At 46.2% G+C, this 7,503-nt stretch overlaps 1 long non-coding RNA gene across 1 annotated transcript; it reads left to right on the top strand.

Moving 5' to 3' along the window:
- Positions 1 to 321: 321 nt before the first annotated feature.
- Positions 322 to 2,468, top strand: LOC149126991 (uncharacterized). Its single transcript, XR_016232416.1, has 2 exons — positions 322 to 548; positions 1,837 to 2,468. It is a non-coding gene; the product is annotated as an uncharacterized LOC149126991 (long non-coding RNA).
- The last annotated feature ends 5,035 nt before the right edge of the window (positions 2,469 to 7,503 follow it).

Below are 7,503 nucleotides of genomic sequence, written 5' to 3'. Positions count from 1 at the left end.
AAGCTGTTGCTGAATGTAGCTTACCGTTTCAAAGGGCTTTTTAAAAATGAAATCTTTGCAAGCAACAGTAAAGAAATCTCGAACCCCGGGGGTGACAGTTAGAGTCCTGTCAGGGATTTAAATCTAATTATTAGCCTGGAATAGAGAGGAGAGAGAACCGGCCAAGTGTCAGCCTGCAAAACAATAATAGCAATAATAGCCGCCGTGTTGTGTGGTGGCCTGGCGAGTAGTGCCTTGAAGGACAGCTCAGCCCATCTATTCTCACCCTTGAAAGAAGGCCACAGAGGTTCCGTGTTTCCTGATCCTCGGTTCTTTTTATAGGGAATCCAGGTGCTTCCCACACGTTAAATCTCCTCTCTTCTGAGCCCCCGGGGAGGCCTGGTGGCCGGCTCTAAGTGCAGGCACAAAGAGGAGAGGCAGCATCAGGTCGCCCCACACCTGCACCTCACCAGCCATGTGATCTGGAGAAAGCGGTCCAACTTCTCCATGCTGCAGTGTCTATCTTTGTCACATGGAGATCAAGTAAATAGCACAGTGCTGGGCTCAGGGTAAGTGCTTAACACACCTAAGTTCTTTCTCTCTGTCATCTTCCCATGATGCATTGGCTGGGGTGGGAAAATCTTAGCATGACAGCATGGAGAGATGAGCATTGCATAGACTGGAATATGTATAATCCTATGCTGGGTGGTTGCCAAAGAAGCAAATAGAAAAACAAGTGCAGCCAAACTGCAGAGGTGCTCATGCCAAACACACAATATCCATGCGAGGACACCCTGTGGTTCCCATAGTGAAACCCAAGGACAGAAGGTGGTGACACTAGGCATTCGATAATCCTATTTATCCTTTCCTGGAATGCAAAGAAGGTAGGAGGAAAGGAAGCTGCCCCTGTAGCACATGGAGGGGCATTGGAACCCCACTTCGCCTGCCAACACTGCTCAGCTCATCCATTTATTCATTCATGCCAGAGACTGGTTCTCAAGACTTCTGAAAATGTGTGAAGAGTAGGCCCTCCAATCACACTAGACAGAATGTGATTAAAAACTTAGAGCTGTCTTCAGGCTAATAACCAGCAGAAACCAAGCCCAGGTGTATGGCAATGAAGGTAGATAGTGCAAATATTGAGGCCTCATAAATATTTTGCAAATGGAAGCCTTTCAGTCGGGGGCTCTGATCAGACTTGGGTTAGACTGCAATCAGCGTGCTCTCTTCTGCTCTAAACTGACTGCGGTCCTTGCTCCCTCAGTCCTCCTGGGTGGCTGTAGCGTGCAAAAAAGGCAGCTGGTGACATGCTGTGAATTGGAAGTGGCTTCTATTTACTTCTTCTCCGCCTACTCATATGGCCTCAGACGGTGCCCAGTTCAAGCAGGAATAAAACATCATGCGGGTTAACTGGCCTAAGTCCCTGGAGCCAAGTGTAGAAACTTGCTTTAGAGATTGATTAAAAGCCTGCAATTCATTTTAAGGCCTGGCCTTCTAGTCAGCCTTTAATGCCATCAATATTATATACTTTCCAACTGCCCAGCTATGAGGCATTTTAGCTCCTGACCCACAACTTGGCCAGAGATGCGTGGAGAATCAATGTCACGTTCCATTAAAAGATGCTTCCCTGTTGACGTTGGTTTCGTGTTTAGAAAGGCAACAATTATGCTAGAGTCTTTTCTTAGCCTGTCATCTGTCTCTGAGGGGACAGTGATGTGGAGCCAATCACAGCACCATAATCAAGTCAAAACTCCGGCATGTGTGTCCCTCATTAGCAACATTGCCATCGTATGCTACCATAGACACCTCCCTCCCATTTCTTCCTTTAACATCCATTTCTGGCTTCCTTCCACCCAGAAATAGAAGTGCACTGCGAATCATGGCATTATCAACGCGTTTTCAGTGGGAAGGATGTTCTGAGCAGACCAACATATAAATAAATTGCTTCTACACAGAAATTAACTGTGGAACCAGCAAGATAAACCCCGGACAACTAATTGCATCCAAGCAAGATGAACAAACACATTCTACAGAAAGAAAAAAAAAAGGCAACAGCATTAATGAAAATTAAGCAATATCTCAGTGGAACCAGTAAATAAATAAATAAATGGATAAATAAATAAATTTAATTAAAAACAAGTCCCAATTAGGTCTCACTTCTTAGTGAGCTGCTTAAATCAAGAAAGTCTAATGTTAAATGAGAAAAATCAACTCAGGACATCTTGTCATCTGCATTTAATGAAGATTTCTGTGTCGCATACAAGTTCTCAGGACAGGAAGCAGCAAGGGTGTATTTCAGAGTCTCATGCACACTTTCCAATGACTTTTGGTTTAAAGGACTACAGATCTCCAGTTTCAGTATATAAATCTCCTGGATGAATTGTGGAGATTCCGCCTCTTCCCCTACAACTCTTACTCTGTTATTCTGATCAGAAGACACCATATTGGACTAATACAAGTAAATCCCATATCTGCAGCTATAGCTAAAATTATTGGTATGTTGTTTTTTTCTGGTAAGAGCAATACATAAATGCTGGGCAAAGCATTTACTTGAGGTTTTGCTTCTTTCTAGCTCAATTTCTTGCAGTGTTGTAGGTATTCCAGTGTATTACATTGGCAGATTCTGGGAGGTTATTCCCCTCTGCTATGTCTCAGCACCTTAACTTGGTTAATTATTCTAGGTGTCGCTCCCCCTCGAGCTAGGTTTCCTATCCGAGTCACGGCACCACTTGCTGCTCCTCCGCACGCGGAGGAGCCGCACCGGACCGGGCGCTTGTTGTTCCCTTTTTTTTACAAGTCCTTTCTAAAGTAAGAATAAGTAAACAGCAAACTTCCAAAGCAAGAATGAGTAGAGAGAAATGAGAAAGAACGAAGTAACGAACTTCCCCGCGAACTCTCCAACGCACTCTCCAACCAACCCACACCACCATGCCGTCTCTCTCCTCCTATATAGTCCTCTCCACCAATCCCAACTCGGCTGCCCACACGCCGAGCACGCCGCTCTCCTCCAATCAGGAGCAGCTCCTGCAGCTTGTCAAGTTGGTGAGAGGCAGCTGGGTAGAAGCTGTTTACTTCTCTCCCAGCGCCATATTGTGGGAGAGCAGATGCATAGAATAAATCTTAATTCCAGTAACAGTATAGTCCGAATTGCTCCCCACACTAGGTTGTTTTCTCTCCATCTCCACCATTAACTAAGAACCCAAGGTGAATTTTCGTCCATCTTCCTTGCTGGGTTTAAGGACCCTCTGCTCCTCAGTCATGAGGATGGGATTGGGGTCAGCAGGCTCTTTCGCTAGAGGTGATTGAAGACAGTGCCTGAAGGCCCCTGCAAGGGAGGGAAGGAACAAGATAGGGGTAGGAACCACTGTGCCTGGCCCTGGAGTTGTGTGTTTGGTCCTTATAAAATTATTCCTTGCTCTTCCCCTCACCTGCCAAGAATACTTCCAGGATCGGTGAAAAGACAGGTGAGATAACATGTCAAACACCACAATGCCCTTGAAACAAATGTGCTGTGACATATAAGTCAATGTCATTTCTTATTTCATTGTCAATTATGCGAATCTCATTTTTTCTTTGCCCCACAAGGGTTTTTGGGTTTTTTTCTTTTGTCTTAAAGTCTCCATTTCCTGGCTATGTCGCTCTGGAAAACATGATCGACAACTAAATGAATGCCTGCTCCATGCTGGCCGCTACATAAAAACCTAAGAACTTGGCCAAGAGCAGACAGAAACAGTCCCCTTAAGGTGAAGCTTATAAATTTAATAAGTTGTTTACTTTCTGTGAATCTTAAATACCTCATTTTTACATAGGAAAATATAAAAATAAAAGACATGATGTTTTTATCTCATTCTAGAAATATTTTTAGGGACCATGTAAGATGATATGGTTAACATAAAATTGAAATGAAACTGGGCCTGAAAAATTCCTGAACAAACAAAATTAACTAGGCCTTAAAAATAACCTTAACTTTGCTCAAACTGCAAACATAAGCAAAACTTAATTTGCATAATTTCTAGTAAATGCTTATGTCAGAAAATTTCAGCCGATTATAAGCAGCCAACTAGCATATCATTATGTGACTACTGAACCACAAACAAGGTAAACTAACAAAGACAATTCTGTAACAGTACCCAATCAGATAATTTATTCAGCTTCCATAGTTTTCCTGTAAAATCTTGCCTGTAACACATGGTCATCAGAACAATAAATCTCTATCTAATATTCCCCAATTCATGAATGAATTCTTACTCAAACTCTTGAATGTTATGGTGCCTCGTATTTATCACTTACAAGATAGAAAAGAGCCTAGTGCAATATAACCAGGAGCTCAGCAAATGTTACTCTTTTTTCCCCAGTTGTAACTGGAACAGAAAAAAAATTCTAAACCCTTACATTTTCCTACTTAACATCTTTTTTAGAGTATCATCAGGTGGGAGTTATTTTAAAAATGACCGGTGTGGGATTAAATAGCAGATCCAGGTCGGCAGTCTCAGGACAAGGGGTTCTTTAAACCAAGCTTTCCCTGCCAGGATAGGTTCGTTCCTTTGCCTGGAGTGAAAATGAGCCCATTTGAATCTCAAGCAAGTGAAAGCCCTGCGGCTGCAGGATGAAGGGAAAGTCCTTGACAGGGGCAGTTGTGAAGGCAGCCAGAACCCTGGCTGCCTGGGAGCACAGCTATGCACACGGGCGGGCGGAGACCAACGGAAACACCCTCCTGAGAGGCAGCGTGGGCATGGGCCACCCCAGATCCTGGTGCGAAGTAAGCAACAGACCCTTTCCAAATGGACGTTAGATGCTCACATCCAGAAAGAATGCCCCAGATTTCCCCTACACACACACACACACACACACACACACACACTTCCTGCAGTTTTTCCACTGGCCTTATCCAGTTCTCCCAGTCTCAGCTCTGAAGTTCACCAATTAAGTCAGTTTAAAGCCAGCTCAACTCTTGAGGAGTTGATTCATGATGGAGACAGAAGCCACACAGTACAGCAGATGGAGTGCAGGGCAGTGGAAGTAGGACACTCCGGATCTCACCCCTTAGCTGTCACTGGTGGGCTGTGGGCCTAGACAAGAAGCGTTTGCATCTCATCTTTGGCTGTGTGTAGAATGAGGAGCTGGCCTAGATGCCCCCAGGGCTCACCGCAGCATTCCTGGCCTATCATCCCTCCCTCCTCGAAGGAAGTCAGCAAGCCTCCAGGACTGCGTCTCTTTTCCAGCCTCCACCCAAGCAGAGAGGAAGAGGTGGCCTACAGGAAGCTGTGCTGCCTCTCCTACCTCCTGTTGATATGCAGACTCCAGGAAGGAAACTCTGCTGAAAAAAGCCCAGCAGACCTCTAAATAGTCTGCGCCAGCCCCCTGGCATCCCCTGAGAACACAAGGACTAAGTCAAATTCAAAGATAGAGCCCTCCCAGCCTCTGAGGCTTCCAAGGTTCCCAGCTGCATGGGGAGGGCTACCCGGCTCCAAATAATTCCTCAAGGACCTGCCAACATTCAGAGTGCGATGGAAAGGGAGGGGTGTGCAAAAGGGCCACAGGCAAGTGGGTTCTATTTGGTGTACATAAAGGTTTAAAAAAAATCTGTACCGGCCTGCACCGCGGCTCAATAGGCTAGTCCTCTGCCTGTGGCGCCGGCACCCCGGGTTCTAGTCCGAGTTGGGGCGCCGGATTCTGTCCCGGTTGCTCCTCTTCCAGTCCAGCTTTCTGCTGTGGCCCAGGAGAGCAGTGGAGGATGGCCCAAGTGCTTGGGCCCTGCACCCGCATGGGAGACCAGGAGAAGCACCTGGCTCCTGGCTTTGGATCAGCGCGGAGCGCCAGCCATAGTGCGCTGGCCGCAGTGGCCATTGGGGGGTGAACCAACGGAAAAGGAAGACCTTTGTCTCTATCTCTCTCTCTCTCACTGTCCACTCAGCCTGTCAAAAAAAAAATAAAAAAAAAAAAAACATTTGTACCATTAACAAAAAGAAAAACAGCAAAAATAGGGAGATTTTGCATTTTTAAAAAATCTGGATTTCCAGCTTCCAATAAATACAAAAAGTAGATCCAAAAAGTAGATCATGCTGTACTAGGCCACACGTGACCCCCCATCCCCCAACAGTTTATCTGGAGTGCATAGCCTCAATCCTGTTTGAGTGGAATACTTGCTCCCCAATTCTCCATGGCTCTTCCACAGTCACCACTTGAGCCTGTATTTCTGTGTTTTGCTTGCAGTAGAGAAATCTTTCTCTTTGCCCATGAATTTACACAAAATGAGAAAACAGAACATATACCCAGAGGACTGTGTGTTTTACCAGCAAGTAGAAAAAGTGTCTTTGTGTGAGTGAGGAATATTGCTAATGTTTACTATGCAAACTGTAGCATGTACAGTTCGTCGGCATTACCTGCCTAACTCTTCAGGACATTTTCTTGTATAGCCTCTGCCTGCAAGGTTTGGGGGAGGGAAATCTTCAGATAGCAGCTGTTCATCCAGCCCCTTCTTTCTCCATACTTCATGATGGGATTACATCGACAGGTCTATTGGCTTTAGCCCTTGTTTGCTCCTTTACCTGCAACAAACTGAACAAATCTCATCTACCAGTCTTCAAACGGGTGGAAGTGTGGGAACCTAGCCTTTAGCTTGTTTGCTTGTTATACTCATAACATAGGCTTCTATCATGCTCTTTTCCATCTTTCACTTGGATGAGGCATTCTAGATTCAGACTCAGACTCCAATGGTGGAATTGGGGTATCTGCTAGTCTAGAAAGGGGATTGGGAAAGGGACTGATCCTTGCTCCTTTCCCCAGGGAAAGGACCTTCCCCACCCCCACCCCCTTCCCTGTTCTCCAAGCATGTGTGCAATATGCACCCACACCAGTCCTCCAAACGCGAGCTGGCTTGCTCCTTTCAGCCTCTTCCTCCTCTAGCAGATCGGACAGGACAGGGAGAGCAGCCAGCTGGTGCTCGCTGCCTGATGGCATGGCCTCTGCCAACCCCGGGCAGAACAAGAGCCGCATCTTGCAGTCCTCAGCACAGCACCGGCTACTCATGGCAAAATGCCAGCCAGCCAGAAACTCTCGCAGTTTTCTGACTGTGGGTGTCCTGTGCTGCCCGGTTCCCAGCAGGGAGGGCACAGAGAAGGAGGTAAATGCTCACCTAAGCTCCGAAGTGCACTAAGACCGCTCTGCCTGGGCACTTACATTATGTTATGTGCAGCTTATAGGAACATCCTAGAGACAAAGAGAACCCAGCACGTAGGTTTGGTGGAGCTAAAGTGCAGTCCAAGATGAAGACCCCGGGAGGCTGCTCTGAAGTCACAGCCACTCAGTGATTTGATGCATGCCTACTGGGTTCTAGGTACCTAAACAAACACACAGTTTCCCCCACATCTGTGCCCAAGGCTGTGATCCACGTGTGATCTACGTGAGAATTATGCTCAGTTGTTGAGTGTGAATCAGATCTGGAGGAAATCCTGGCAAATTCCTGAGACTTCTGTGTCTGAAGCTCCACGTGCAAGCAGTCAGATCACTTACTGTGAACTGAGT

This window comes from Oryctolagus cuniculus, chromosome 4 (genome assembly GCF_051225735.1).
Source record: "Oryctolagus cuniculus isolate XC-2025 breed Fujian yellow rabbit chromosome 4, ASM5122573v1, whole genome shotgun sequence".
NCBI classification, from domain to species: domain Eukaryota; kingdom Metazoa; phylum Chordata; class Mammalia; order Lagomorpha; family Leporidae; genus Oryctolagus; species Oryctolagus cuniculus.
This window is presented reverse-complemented; position numbering and strand designations above follow the sequence as displayed.